Source organism: Rattus rattus, chromosome 8 (genome assembly GCF_011064425.1).
Source record: "Rattus rattus isolate New Zealand chromosome 8, Rrattus_CSIRO_v1, whole genome shotgun sequence".
NCBI classification, from domain to species: Eukaryota; Metazoa; Chordata; class Mammalia; order Rodentia; family Muridae; genus Rattus; species Rattus rattus.
Window position 1 is genome coordinate 444,393 of NC_046161.1, and position 16,442 is coordinate 460,834.

Below are 16,442 nucleotides of genomic sequence, written 5' to 3' on the forward strand. Positions count from 1 at the left end.
ACTGTCTTTCAGATAGAATGCCTTAGATTAATTTTGTTACTATGTAGGAGAAAACCAAATCTTGAAAATTATCCTCCAACTTTGAAACACATTATTGCATTCTTTCCAAGTAAATAAATAAATAAATGCAAAATAAATATTATGTTTATTTGTCTGTTTACATAGATGCAAAATAAATATTGTCTTTATTTGTCTGTCTACATCACTTCCCTAGTGAATGCCCTATATTATGGAGTTAGCTTTTCTTCTTTACTGGAGACCAGGTCCTTGTTTTGTGCTTCCTCTCCATGTTTTGACACAATTACGAGCATCCTCAAAATTTAGCTCAGGATATAGGGAGAAAATACTTTGCAGCTTTATAAAAAATCTCCAGACAGTCACCATTGAAGGGGATTTCAGTTTCTTTCTGTCAGTCCAGATTGCCCCCAAGTATCATTTTCTTTCTTTACTTTCATATCTTTCCTGAGGGTATCTTTGCCATTTTTCTGCTTCAGGATCCTAATAATAGTGTTTGTTCAGATTTTATATTTTAAAAAGTGTCAATAGTTTGACTTTACAACAGAAGGTTATTTTTTTATGGCTATAGAGTTCTAGATTATGGGCTGGGGATGCAGCTCAGTGGTGGAATGACTATATAACAAGCACAAGTCCAGAGTTACACCTCTAACATTGAACAAAGGGGTAAGGAAGGAAGAAGGAAAGAAATAAAGAAGGAAGAAAGGGAGGAAGGAGTAAGAAGAAAGGAAGAAATTTAGGTTAAAAGTCCTCTTCTTCATTTTAAGGGTGCTTCTACCTAGTTCCACTTCATGCATTGTTTCCTTTTTCTTTTTCTTTTTTCTTATATTTAATATTTTTTAAGTAGATGGCAGGGGCCAATACAGAGGTCAGAGGACTACTTGTTGGAATCAGTTTTCTCAATCTATCGTGTGAGTTTCACGGATAGAACAGTGGTCCCAGACTTAGCAGCAAGCTTCTTTACCAGCTAAGCAGACTTGCTGGCATTTTCATTGTTTCTGAAAGGAAGAAAAGCAGCTATTGTACTTAAGTTAAATCTTTTGAATAAAACATACATATTACATAACATATATGTTTTCTTCTAACTGCTCTTAGGTATTTTCCTTAGACAACTGTCAGTAATTTAGTTTTTATTTCCTTTGGCACGATTTTTAAATGTCTTTTATACTTTGTGTTTACTGTGCACTTCAATATACCAGCATATAATTTTCATAAAATAACATTTTGGGCTCATTTTTCCTTTTTTGGAGTTTCTTACATACATGTTTAGATGCTTGAAGTTTTACAAAACTCTGATGACCTTCATTTAAGAGGAATTCATTTGTTTTTTCAATCTATATTTTCAAATTGGATTATCTTTCTTTCGAAAAAGTTTGAGATGTTCTTAAGATCAGATACTATGCCCCAAATAGCACCTACAACGTAAAAGAAAACCTTACTAAAGGTCCCAGACTAGTAGGAGATTTCACCCAAGCTCATCAATAATGGACAGATCATGAAACAGAAATAAAAGAGCTACAGACTAAGAGAACTTGAGCAAATTTTCGGATATTTATAGAACGTTTCTACCCTAAAGAAAGGAAGAAAATGGTATTTCTTTTCCAAAATTGCTAATTGGTCAAAAACCCAACAGGTACAGAGAAAGATAGAAATAATTAAAGTATATTTTGCCTAAAACTGGTCTTCACAACAATAAGGAAGAATTATGGAAATTGAACAATGATAACCTGTCAAGGAAGAAATAAAGAAAGAAATTAAAGACTTTTTAGAATTTAATGAAAATGAAGTACCCAAAACTTAGGTATTTCGCTTAGAAAACAACTGTGCAGAAGGAAAAATTTAGTTTTGACAGCACACCAAAATTTTGGTACCAGGAGGAGAAGGAGAAAATTTTTAAATGTCTTTTTATAAACTTTGTGTTTACAAAAATCAGAAATGAAAAGGGTGCACAAAGATTCAGAGGAAATCAAAAATCATCAGACTTACTATAAAAGCCATATAATTTGATACAATCTGCAGTGGAAATAAAATAACAGGCACCGGGTTTTGTTAAACAACCCCATAACTCCTAAGGAAATAGAAGAATTTTTCTCCAACCAAAAGAGCCCAGGTCCAGACGGGTTTTGCAGAATTTTCAGACCTTCATTACAATATTATCCAAATATTTTAGATGGAGCACCACCTTCTATGAAGCCACAATGAAGTTTTTAAACAAAAACCCAACAAAGAAAGATGACCTTTCTCAATAAAATTTGCAAACCCAATCCAAGAGCATATCAAAACAATCATCATGATTTGTTTGCAGGGGATGGTTCAATATACGAAAACCATCAGATCCATTTTCTGAAAGAACAAAACCGCATGATCATTTCAAGATTGAGAAAGATTGACAAAATTCTTTTCTGGAAAGAATAGGAATTTTCTAAACATAGTAAAGCCACATACAGCAAACCAGTTGCTAACATTAAACAATAAAATCAGGGGGATAGACAAGGCTGCCCACCTTCCTACTTATTCAATATAGTTTTTGAAGTTCTAGCCAGAGCAATAAGACAACAAAAGGAGGTCAAGGGGGATACAGATCGGAAAGAAGAAGCCAAAAATTCTCCTTATTTGCAGATGATATGAAGTATATTTAAGATCCCAAAATTTTAGGTACTAAATTGATAAACAACTTCAGCAAAGTTTTGGGTAAAATTAACTTTCAAATGCCTTTGAATGCTCTAGCAGCCGAGAAAAGAAATAGGGAAATGACACCCTTCATAATAGATCCAAATAATGTGTCACTTTTTATTGCATGGAAATTGAAGAAGATCTCAGAAGATGGGTCATCCATGGATTCAGATTAATATAGTTGGCTATTCTACCAATGTCTACAGATTATGCAAAATTTTAGTTATGCCAAATATCATGAAGTAAAACTATCCTCTTTGTTAGGGGGTTTGTTGAATTAAAACTGCATGGTATTGGTACAGAGATATGAATCCAGAAATGAACCACACCTTGAATTTTGGACAAAGGAGCCAAAAACCATCCAATGGAAAAAGATAGCATTTTCAGCAAAATGAAAGGTTAAATGTCAACATTAGAAGAATGTGATCGATCCATGCTTATCACCCTTTCTAGTCGGTTGACCTCCATCAAACCAGATATTTTTCAAAATTTAGAAGAAAAACTAGGGGAAGGGGAATGTTTTGGATACTGTTTTAAGATCAAGAAACCCTGTTGTTCCAAAGGGACACTGTGGTTAGGACAAAACGCAAACCAACAGTGGAAAAGATTCAACAATCCCCAACAACAGATAGAGGGTTTATATCCAAAATATTAGTTAGACAGCAGGAGGCTAACCCTATTAATATGTGGAACAGAGAACTTTTTTTTTTTTTAAGGGGGTTCAAAAACAACCCTTTTTTCACACCAGGAGAGCAGGGTGACAGCAACCGAATGGGAGAAAGGGGACCTCCATTGTTGGTGGGTTGCAGACTGCTGCAACGGCATTCTGGAAATCAGTCTGAGGTTCTCAGAAATTGAGCATTGAAAATCCAGCTATACCTCCTTCTGCATATACCTCAATAAAAAGAACCCCTATGTTTATGAAGCCTTATTTAATGTTTGCAACAGAGGAATGGATCAGAAATGGTTCTACAATGGTGCTATCAAAAACAATGACTTTGTGAAAGTAAAATGAGTTGAACTGAAACTATCATCCTGAAGTGTAACCAACACAGCCATATCAAGGACCTTGAATTAACCCTAGATGCCTAGAACAAATGCCTCAGATCCATGAGGAAGCCAGAATACAGCAAAGATTTCTCCAGGGTAGAGATCAGACCCTGTTGAAAATGTCTGGAAAGCTTAAGAAGGAGTCGAGACTCCCAATGCCTTTCCCTGTGAGAATGTTACTGGACTGACCCTGACTCTCTCTGAATATCCTCTCTGGTCCTCTGACTCCTAGTGTGTGGGGAGAGGCAGCAATGAATGCTTAGAAGGGAGGAGGGAAGAAGGAAATGAGAAAATGAGTGGAAAATGTCCCTAACAAAGTAAATGCAGAGTATCTTGCTACACTTAGCAACAAATCCAGTGTTCTCTTCTTTTTCCTCTTCCTTTTCTTTCCACTCTCTCCTCCTCTTTCTTGATTATTTTCTAAATGGCTATTTTTATTGCTTTTTTTGTGTAATGTACACTTTTACAAATGACACAAAATCCTTAGAGACGGAGATAAGTTTGAGGTAATGAACACACTGTGATTGTTTTAAGTGGAAAAAGGAAGGAATGATTCTAGTATTAACAAATTAAACAGTTTCATCGTATAACATCTGTTGAGCAAAACATATTACCCACCACAAGTTCAGCAAAGACTATGTTGTTATACCTTAGCTTCTTTCTTTTTTTTTTTTTTAAAGAGTTCTGAGACCTCTTTTTTTTTTTTTTTTTTTTTTTTTTTTTTTGGTTCTTTTTTTCGAGCTGGGGATCGAACCCAGGGCCTTGCGCTTCTAGGCAAGCGCTCTACCACTGAGCTAAATCCCCAACCCCCCTTAGCTTCTTTCTTCTTCTTCTTTTTTTAATTTGAAGAATTGCTTTATTGGGGCTACAACTGATCATATCATTGTTTAATATAAAAACTATTTAGAAGGGCACTCTAACAGAAATAAAAATCTGATTTAGTTTCATAACTCATGAATATAATCATAGTATCTAGAAAGCTGGCACAGGGCAATTATAGAATCTGCAGCATGCTATACTTAGCAGCCCACAGTTACAATCAAAAGGATGCAGACAGAAAAGGAAGCTTTCTGCTAAATAGCTAGGTTTAAGGCCCATGAAGTCAGAGACATGCTCGGCCCCAGGTACCACAAACTGTTTTGTCTGTTGCTAATTGGATCCAGAGCCTAGAGAAAATCCATTTCCCCTTTCTTTCTCTCTTTGTTCTCTCTCTCCCTTTCCCTCTCCCTCCCTCTCTCTCTCTCTCTCTCTCTCTCTCTCTCTCTCTCTCTCTCTCTCTCTTCCTCTTTCCTTCCTTTCTTCTTTTCTTTTTCATATTATCTTTAATCTTTTCTACATTCCAGTCATTATGGCCCATCCTGGACTTTTCTCCAAAAGTTCCTCATCCCATGCTTCCTCCTCGTTTCCAAGAAGATGTGTGTTGCCGCACCCCCACAGACCCTCCAAACATATCCCATCAGGCCTCCCCATTCCCTGGAGCCTCATGTCTCTCAAAGGTTAGGTGCATCTTCTTTCATTGAGGACAAACAAGGCAGTCCTCTGCTGTATATATGTCAGGGTCTGCAGACCAGCTACCTGTTTGGTAGTTCAGTGTCTGAGAGATCTTGGGAGTCCAGGTCTGTTGAGACTGCTGGTCTTCCTATGGGGTGGCCGTCCTCAATTTCTTCTATCCTTTCCCTAATTCAGTTATAGGGATCTCTGACTTCAGTCCAATGTTTGGGTATAAATATCTGTTTCTGTCTCAGTCAGCTGCTTGTTGAGCCTCTCAGAGGAGAGATATACTAGGTTTCTGTCTGTAAGCACACCATAGCATCAGTAATAGTGTCAGGCCATGGGAATAAATTCCAAGTTGGGCTGGTCACTCAACTTCTTTTCCCTCAGCCTCTTCTCCATTTTAGTCCCTGAAGGTCTTTTACGAAGGAACAACTCTGGGTTAGAGTTTTTGATTGTGGGATGGCAACCACATCCCTCCACTTGATGCTCTTTCTACTGGAAGTAGACTCTACAAGTTCTCTCTCACTACAATGGTGGCATGTCTTTTAGCCCAAGACATGGGAAACAGAGGCAGGCAGGTCTCTGAGTTCGAGACTAGATTGGTCAACAGAGCAGTTCCAGGATATCCAGGGCTACACAAAGAAAACCTGTCACAGTAAGGACACACACACACACACACACACACACACACACACACACACACACACACACAGAGCACAGAGAGAGAGAGAGAGAGGTGGGAGGAGAAACTGCTGCAGTTTGAAACGTTTTCAGGAAAGTAATTACAACCAAAAAATAAGGATGACTAAACAAAGGGCATTCTTGGAGGTAAGGAGGAGGAAAGAATTGCCATATATCAATAAAGGTTTAGAAAGGTAAAACAATAAAATATGCCCATCAGTATATAGATATACCCCCTACACATACACACAACCATATACCCTATACAGGATACAAACTTTACAGACCTGCCTTAGCCCTATGACAGAAAAGGATTCATAGTATTATTCTGTCTGGGAAGTAGTGGGAAGTTCTAAGACATTACTAGAATCTTAAAAGCTGACTAATCACACTCTACTTTCATTTGCTTGCCTTTTGGGGACTTGCTCATGTTTCCTGGGAATTGTGTCCTACATATGAAAGGCACTTTTACCAGGAAAACAAAGTGAAATGATGCATTTAAAAAGAAAATCAACATGGGACAACAGTCTGGGACAGGATCCTTCTGGTTTCTATTTAGGCCTGGAGCTGACCCTGTGCCACAGGTTTCTGTAACAGGATCCCACCGGAAGAGATCTGGTCTCCTAGATGTTCTTCAAAAGAGGAATGGATCACAGAAAACATGGTACATTTACACAGCTATTAAAAACATAGGCAAATGGATAGAACTAGAAAATACCACACTGAGTGAGGTAACCCAATCACAAAAGATTACAGATGGTATGCACTCAGTGATAAGCGGAAGAGTGGATATTAGCCCAAAAGCTCAGAATACCTAAGATATACTTTACAGACATGAAGCTCAAGGAGAAGGAACAACAAAATGTGGATGCTTCAGACCTTCTTAGAAGGGGGGGACAAAGTACTCATGGTGGAAATATGGAGACAAAGTGTGGAGCAGAGCTTGAAGGAAAGGCCATTCAGAATGCCCCACCTGTAGGATCCATCCCATATACAGCCACCAAACCCAGACAATATTGTGAATTCCCAGAAGTGAATACCAATAGGAGCCTGATATAGCTATCTCCAGAGAGACTCTGCCAGAGCCTGATAAATACTGAGGCAGATGCTCTTAGCCAACTGTTGAACTGAGAATAGGGTCCCGAATGGAGGATTTAGAGAAAGGACTAAAGTAGCTAAAGGGGTTTGCAACCCCATAAGAAGAACAACAGTATCAACCAACCAGAACCACCAGAGCTCCAGGTAAAGATCATCATCCCAAGAGTACAGAAGGATGGACCTATGGCTCCATCAAGGCTTGACAGGCTTGATGCTGCAGTGTAGGGGAATGTCAAGGCGGGGAAGTGAGAGTGAGTGAGTGAGTGAGTGAGTGAGTGAGTGAGTGAGTGAGTGAGGAAGGGAGGGAGGAAGGGAGGAAGGGAGTGAAGGAGCACACTCATAGAAGCAGGGGAAGGAGGGGGGATGGGATAGCGGGTTTTGAAAGGGGAAACCAGGAAAAGGGATAACATATAAAATGTAAATAAAAAAAATACCCAATAAGTGAAAAAAGAAAAAAAAATCAATGTGAAAGGAGAGTGAGGTAGGACTGTCATTTCTTCAGCCTTTAGTCTCTCGCAGAACTTCCAGCAACAGCATGCTGGGTCACCACCTCCATGATCTGTTGCAGCTACTACGAGGAAGGTCTGAGGAAGAATTTGCCATTTTCAGTGGAAAACAAGGGGTGCTTACAGGGAATGATGACCATGTACTTTGGATCTGGATTTGCTGCTCCTTTATAATCAGGCATCAGCTACTTAAAAAAATAAGGATACTTAATTCAACCTGAGAGATATGATCTGAAATTTAGATTAAACTCTAGAATTCTTAGACTAGAAATAAATGTAAATAAACTAACGATATAATTCATTTGGAATAACAAAAAAACCAGGATAGCTAAAACTATCCTCAGCAATAAAAGGACTTCTGGGGGAATCACCATGCCTGATCTCAAGAAGTATTACAGAGCAAGAGTGAAAAAAAACTGTATGTCATTGGTATCTCGAACACATGGGCACTGGAGAAAATTTCCTGAACAGAACACCAATGGCTTATGCTCTAAGATCAAGAATCGACAAATGGGATCTCATAAAACTGTAAAGCTTCTATAAGGCAAAGGATACTGTTATTAGGGCAAAATGGCAACCAACAGATTGGGAAAAGATCTTTACCAATTCTAAAACTGATAGAGGGTTAATTGTCATAGCCTCCTGGGTTGCAGTGTTGCAACCACTTGTCAGACCCTTCTGAGTCCCCTGTAGGGTTTGACCTCTGCTAATCCCTGCTGATGCATGTGGAAGACACACCTGGGCATACATCTGGGTGATGGTCAATTTGTTCCCATCTTTTGTGTTTGTTCTTGGGATTTAAGCCAGTCTTTCTGGATTTCTTCCCAGTAAATTGGGGACATGTATTTGGTCTTTTGTTACTGTAGATTTAAGCTGGTGTTTCCAACTGTGCTTCCTAGATTTTTCCACCTGGTCAACTTGGGGTATATATTCAGTGAATAAAGCCACAGAATTGACATTCTTTCTTACCACAAATAACCTGCATATATGTGTTTTTTAATAACGCAGGCTTACACCAGGTACTTGGTGCCCTGTCGGGTTGGGCATCAACAGTTAATATCCAAAACATACAAAGAACTCACGAAGTTAGATTCCAAAGAGCCAAATAACCCTATTAAAAATGGGGTACAGAGCTAAACAAAGAATTCACAGCTGAGGAATATCGAATGACTGAAAAGCACTTAAAGAAATGTTCCACATCCTTAATCATCAGGGAAATGCAAATCAAAATGACCCTGAGATTCCACCTCACACCAATCAGAATGGCTAAGACAAAAACTCAGATGACAGCAGATGCTGGTGAGGATGTGGAGAAAGAGGAACACTCCTTCATTGTTGGTGGGATTGCAAACTGGTACAACCTCTATGGGAATCATTCTGGAGGTTCCTCAGAAAATTGGACATTGCACTACCTGAGAACCCAGCTATACCTCTCTTGTGCATATACTCAAAAGATGTTCCAACATACAACAAAGACATATGCTCCACTATGTTCATAGCGGCCTGATTTATAATAGTCAGAAGCTGGAAAGAACCCAGATGCCCTTCAACAGAGGAATGGATACAGAAAATGTGGAAGGTTCATTTAGACAATGGAGTACTACTCACCTATCAAAAAAAGTAACTTCATGAAATTCATAGGCAAATGGATGGAACTAGAAAATATCATCGCGAGTGAGGTAACCCACTCACAGAAAAACACACATGGTATTCACACGATGATAAGCGGATATTAGCCCAAATGCTCACCTTACTCAAGATGCAATGCACAGACCACATGAAATTCAAGAAGGATGACGAAAATGTGGATGTTTCACTCCTTCTTTATAGGGGGAACAAAAATGTCCATAGGAGGCAGGCAAAGTTTAAAGCAGATACTGAAGGAAAAGCCGTTCAGAGCCTGCCCCACATGTGGCACATATATATATACAGTCACCAAAACTAGGTAAGATCGGTGAAGCTAAGAAGTGCATGCTGACAGGATCCAGATATAGATCTCTCCTGAGAGACACAGCCAGAAAATGTCAAATACAGAGACAAATGCTAGCAGCAAACCACTGAACTGAGAACGGGACCCCTGTTGGAGGAATTAGAGAAAGGACTGAAAGAGCTGTGACCCCATAGGAACAACAATGCCAACCAACTTGAGCTTCCAGGGACTAAACCACTACCAAAGGCTATACATGAACTAAGCCTTGACTCCAACTACATATGTAACAGTGAATAGCTTTGTTGGGGCACCAGTGGAAGGGGAAGCCCTTGGTCCTGCCAAGGTTGGACACCCAGTGTAGGGGATTATTGGGGGGAGCACTACTGGGGGGGTGGATGGGTAGGGGAACACACTTATAGAAGGGGAAGGGGAAGGGTTTAGGTATCTCATGAACAGGAAACTGGGAAAGGAATTAACATTTGAAATATAAATAAGAAAAATCCATTAATAAAAAGGGAAAAAACTCAATATGAAATTGGATCCATTTTGGCAGATTTAACTTTATACAAGTGGGCTAAGCAGGTGATAAAATTCACAGCCAGTCAGCCAACATACTCGGGTAAGGGAGATTCCTTTGTAGGAAGCCAGTAACTATCAACTGAAGCCATTATTGAGGCTCATTGGATTTTTGGCAATGTCTGAAGATACTTTAGTTATTATACCCAGGATGGGGAGATGTTACTATAGCATTACCTTACAGTACTAGATGCTTGAAGGAAAACCTCCTGTTCCTTTGGGAGTCATCTAGAAAAGCAAATTTAAGAAAAGCTAGTCTAAGTACTCCTGCAAATACTCATAAAAGGAGCAGAAACAAACCTAGAGATATTTTATTTTTAATTAATCAATTTATTTACATCAAATCCCATCACCCTCTACTGGTTCCCAACTCACAGAGACCCTTCTCTTATGTTCTCTCCTCTTCTCCTCTGTGAGGGTACCCCCCTTGGTATTCCCTATCCTGACAAGTCCAGTCTTTCCCAGTGTATGTGTATCTTTTTCACTGAGATCAGAGAAGGCAGCCCTGTTGGAGAATGGATACCAAACCAAAGATTTGATGAAATTTTAAATTCTTAAATTTTAAGAAAAAGTTCATTAAAAATCATGCCTTTCCTCAAGATTTATTTAAAAATCCATTAATTTTACGATTAACAACTGAGGTCCAGATAGAAACTATCAAGAAATCTATGACAAGCTGTTGGTGAATTTAATTATTCTCACTATATGATTAACAACTACATTTTTGGAAAATGTTCCTCGTAATTTTTGTAAATGGAATTTTTGTCTTCTCCTAGACCTCTCTTAATTATAGTATGGGAGGCTATGTTAAGGTTGAGAGAGCACTATGTTTTTTAGTCTAGTCTTGTTTAAAAAGTCCAAAAAAGGACAAATTAGAGTTGAAAACAACTTTGCATATAGGAGCAGGCAGCAGCAGGAACCTGTTGGTTTCTGTCCTGCTCTTTGAACTGAACTGATCCAATCACACAGTTCCTGAAACCCAAATTTTGTAGAAGAGTGAGCTGGACCTTCAGAAGTGCTGATGCTCCAGAGAACTCAGAGGAGAAAATTACTTTCTACCCACATTCCTGACCAAAGAGGAAATTTCCTAGTACCATCCGTGCTCTCCTAGCACAGGGACACAGGAGCAGTAAGGGCCAGAAACCTTTAGATTTTTTGCCTGCCCTAGAGCTGAAAGCCAGTCTCCAGAAGTGCCTACACACCTGAGAGCAGAGCTCTTTGTTTCCAAATTCCATTGAAAGAAACGGATCTACAGGAGTGCTGACACACAGGCCTACAGGAGGGTCAAGCCACTGTCAGAGACAGCAAGACAAGCTAACATCAGAGACAACCTGATGGCAAAAGCCAGGCACAGGAACCTAAACAACAGAAACCAAGACTACTTGACATCATCAGAGCCTAGTTCTCCCACCAAAGAAAATACTAGATATTCAAACACACCAGAAAAACAAGATTTAGATTAAAAATCACATTTTATGATGATGATAGAGGCCTTTAAGAAGGACATAAATAACTCCCTTAAAGAAATTTAAGACAACACATGTAAACAAGTAGAAGCCCTTAAAGAGGAAACATAAAAATCCCTTAAAGAATTACAAGAAAACACAACCAAACAGGTGAAGAAATGAAACAAAACCATCCAGGATTTTAAAATGCAAATAGAAACAATAAAGAAATCACGAAGGGAGACATCCCTAGAGATAGAACCCTATGGCAGAGCTCAAGAGTCATAGATGCAAGCATCAGTAACAGAATACAAGAGGTAGAAGAGAGAATCTCAGGGGCAGAAGATACCATAAAAAAAATCAAAGGAAATGTAAAACACAAAAAGGTTCTAGCCAAAAACATCCAGGAAATCCAGGACACAATGAGAAGATCAAATCTATGGATAATATGTATAGAAGATACAACTTAAAGGGCCAGTAAATATCTTCAACAAAATTATAGAAGAAAATTTCCCTAACCTAAAGAAATACATGCCCGTAAACATAAAAGAAGCCTACAGAATTCCAATTAGATTGGACAAGGAAAGAAATTCCTACCATCACTTTATAGTCAAAACACCAAATGCACAAAACAAAGAAAGAATATTAAAAGCAGTAAGGGAAAAAGGTCAAGTGACATATAAAGACAGACCTATAAGAATTACACCAAATTTCTCACCAGAGACTATGAAAGCCAGAAGATCCTGGACAGATGTCATACAGACCCTAAGAGAACACAAACGCCAGGCCAAGTTACTGTATCCAGCAAAACTTTCAATTAACACAGATGGGGAAACCAAGGCATTCCATGACAAAACCAAATTTATGCAATATCTTTCTACAAATCCATCCGTACAAAGGATGATAGACAGAAGACTCCAACAGAAGCAGGAAAATTATGCCTTAAAAAAAAAAAAGTATTCTCCTTGGAAGGAAACCAAAAGAAGAGAGACACACAAGCATGACTCCAACTTTAACAAGAAAAATAACTGGAAGTAACAATCATTGTTCCTTAATATCTTTTAATATCAATGGTCTCAATTCTCCAGTAAAAAGACATAGACTAACAAGACTAGATACATAAAGAGGACATCTCATTTTGCTACAAACAAGAAACACACCTCAGTGATAAAGACTGTCACTACTTCAGAGTAAAAAGCCAGAAAACAACTTGCCAAGCAAATGGTCCAAAGAGACAAGCTGGAGTTACCATTCTAATATCGAATAAAATTGACTTTCATCCAAAAGTCATCAAAAAGATAAGGAGGAGGGGTTGGGATTTAGCTCAGTGGTAGAGCGCTTGCCTAGGGAAGGCAAGGCCCTGGGTTCGGTCCCCAGCTCAAAAAAAAAAAAAAAAAAAAAAAAAGATAAGGAAGGGCACTTCATATTCATCAATCGAAAAATCCAACAAGATGAACTCTCAATAATAAATGTTTTTGCTTCAAATGCAAGGGCACCTACATTCATAAAAGAAATCTTAGTAAAGCTCAAAGCACACATTGCACCTTACACAATAATAGTAGGAGATTTCGACACCCACTCTCATCACTAGACAGATCATGGAAACAGAAATTAAACAGAGACATAGAGAAACACACACACACAAAAGGACAACCAACAGATTGGGAAAAGATCTTTACCAATCCTACAAATGATAGAGGGCTAATTTCCAAAATATACAAATAACTTAAGAAGTTTGACTCCAAAGAATCAAATAACCCTATTTAAAAATGGGGTACAGAGCTTAACAAAGAAAGCTGAGGCATATCGAATGGCTGAGAGGTACCTAAAGAAATGCTTAACATCCTTAGATATCAGGGAAATACAAATCAAAGCGATTCTGAGATTCCACCTTGTGTGACTGCAAAATGATATAAGCATTCTGGATATCTTTCTGAAGGTTCCTCAGAAAATTAGACATTGCACTACCTGAGTACCCAGCTATACCTCTCCTGGGCATATACCCAAGAGATGCTCCAACATACAACAAAGACACATGCTCCACTATGTTCATAACAGCCTTATTTATAAAAGCCAGGAGGTGGAAGGAAACCAGATGCCCTTTAACAGAGGAATGGATACAGAAAATGTGGCATATCTACATAATGGAGTACTACTCAGTATCAAAAACAATGACTTCATAAAATTCATAAGCAAATGGATTGACCTAGAGAATATCCTGATTAAGGTAACCCAATCACAGAAAAACACACATGGTATTCACTTACTGATAAGTGAATATTAGCCCAAATACTTGAATTACCCAAGAGACAATCCACAGAGCACAGGAACCTCAAGAAGAAAGATGACCAAAGTGTGGATTCTTCACTCTTAAAAGCAAGAATAAAAGTGTTTCTAGGAGGGGATATGCAGGCAAAGTTCGGAGCAGATCCTGAAGGAAAGGCCATTCAAAGCATGACCCATGTGTGTCCCATGTATATATGGGACATACACACACAGTCACCAAGAGTAGATAAGATTGACGAAGCTAAGAAGTGCATGTTGACAGGAACCAGATATAGATCTCTCCTGACAGACACAACCAGAGCATGTCAAATACAGAGGCGAATCCTAGCAGTAAACCACTGAACTGAGAACAGGACCCCCGTTGTAGGAACTAGAGAAAGGATTGAAAGAAGGGGCTTGTAAACCCATATGAACAACAATTCCAACCACCCACAGCTCCCTGGGACTAAACCTCTACCTAAAGACTATACATGGACTGACCCATGGCTGCATATGTTATAGAGGAAGGCCTTGTTGGTTTTGCCTTGGTTGGACCCCCATTGTAGGGTAATGTCGGGGGTGGGGGCAAAAAGGGGGGAGTGGATGGGGAGGGGAACACCCTTATAGAATGAGGGGATGAGGATGGGATAGGGGGCTTATGTCAGGGAAACCAGGAAAGTGTCCAATAAAAGAAATAATGTATATTACAGAAACATGAATTTTTGTTAATGTAATCTGGAAAAAAAGAAGAAACCCCCAATGAGAAAAATTTCTTAGAGTACCAAAGAAAGAGAGCAACTTTGGTGGGTGGAGTAGAGGGTTCAGCCATATTCAACAGGGAAGGAAAAAAAAATATTGAGATAGAGTAAAAATAGTAAAAAGAAGAAAATTGGGTACACTGAATTGTGAAGAAGGGCCTAACTTCAATCCTTGTACCATCAACAAATATAACAAACAAAATTGTATTCTATGATTTCGAAAAATCACCATTTTAATAGAAAGAGATTTAAGCTATTGTTTCTCTTATTGGATGAGAGAGGATTTTCTTAACTGAAATTTTATACATCTTAACTTTAGTATAAAATATTTTGCACCAATAAATGAGGTGAATGAAATTCATTTTCATTTTTTCATCTTAGTCTTTAATTAATATTTCCCTGACAAGTAATAGTCAATGTTTTAAAGACTAGGTTTAAAAATCTCCAAGCTGTCAGTGTAATATAAACTCACAAGTGATCTGAAGCATCTATTAGTTATGCACGGTTTCTCCATGGACAAGGGAGAAAAAAGAAATAACCTCTGTACTGGCTGGTTTTGTGTGTCAACTTGACACAAGCTGGAGTTATCACAGAAAAAGGAGCATCCCTTAAGAAAATGCCTTTATGAGGATCCAGCTCTCATTTTTCTCAATTAGTGATTAATTGTACCCCCTTGTGGGTGGTACAATTCCTGGGCTAGCAGTCCAGAAAGCAAGCAAGGGAAGCAAGCCAATAAGTAACATCTCTGTACGGTCTCTTCATCAGCTCCTGCTTCCTGCCCTGTGTGAGTTCCAATCCTGAATTCCTTTGGTGATGAACAGCAATGTGGAAGTGTAAGGTGAATAAACCCTTTCCTCTCCAACTTGCTTCTTGGTCATCATGCTTGTGCAGGGATAGAAACCCTGAATAAGATAACCTCAAATTTTATATGGCGGTTTCTCTCTTTTGTAAGGATATATCTTTCAGTCTTGTTAGTGGCATATGACATACTCCCACTTCTTATGCTTAGACAAATAGCATTTTTGGGCAAAATATCTTTCTTCATTTACTCTGAGCATTACATAGTACAACTCACAGAAAATTTCACTTTACAGAAAGTATTTGACCAAAGAATTAAATTACTATCTTCCCTGTGGTTACCACAATATAGTTTATGATGTACTTCTTAGTATACTTGTGTGGAGGGTATCATCTGCGTTTTGAGTTGGCCTAGAAAAAGATATGACTGAAAGTAGTTTCAGGTCGATTTTGATATGGTGCTGGGCTAGAACTTCTAGAATCTGACCTCAGATCAGATATTGTTGTCCTAAGCATATCACGTTTTTTTTTTAGGGAAAAATCATTCCTTCTTACATTCAAGCTCTTTACAAAATCCATATGGCTTCTGTAAGGTAGGTTCTTATTGAATTAGAAAAAATGTTCAATCTAAGGGGGAATGACTGGGTTAAATATAATGTATGCCCTAAGATAACACAGAAATCACTTAGGCCATTGTAAAAAGTACAAGTGACATCTCTCCTCAATGTTCTAGGAATAAAGGTCTGGGATAAACAAACATAATATTCTTAGTGTTATGGGGAGAGCCCTCTCAATATGGCACAACAGATATTACTGGGTTGTGAATGCCATTTTTCTTCAGCATTTCAGCAAGCAGCCAAATACCTACTCCCCCTAGAGAGATCAGTTGTATGTTTAACATTTCCTGGTTTCTCCTGCATCTTTCTGTGTGCACAAATGTTGTGGTTTGCCCTGAAGTTATCTGTATTTTGATGCTAATTCCACTGCCCCAAGGACAGCTGCGTAGTCAAGAACTCAGAACTCAGGTGACTTTACCAGAACCACCTCTCCATTGAATTTGTAAAGTACAGGTGAGGGGCAGGTACAGGATAGAAGGAGGCCTGTCATTGGAGGAGAAGGAAGGATGGGCAGGAGAGAAGTTTGAAGGAAGAGG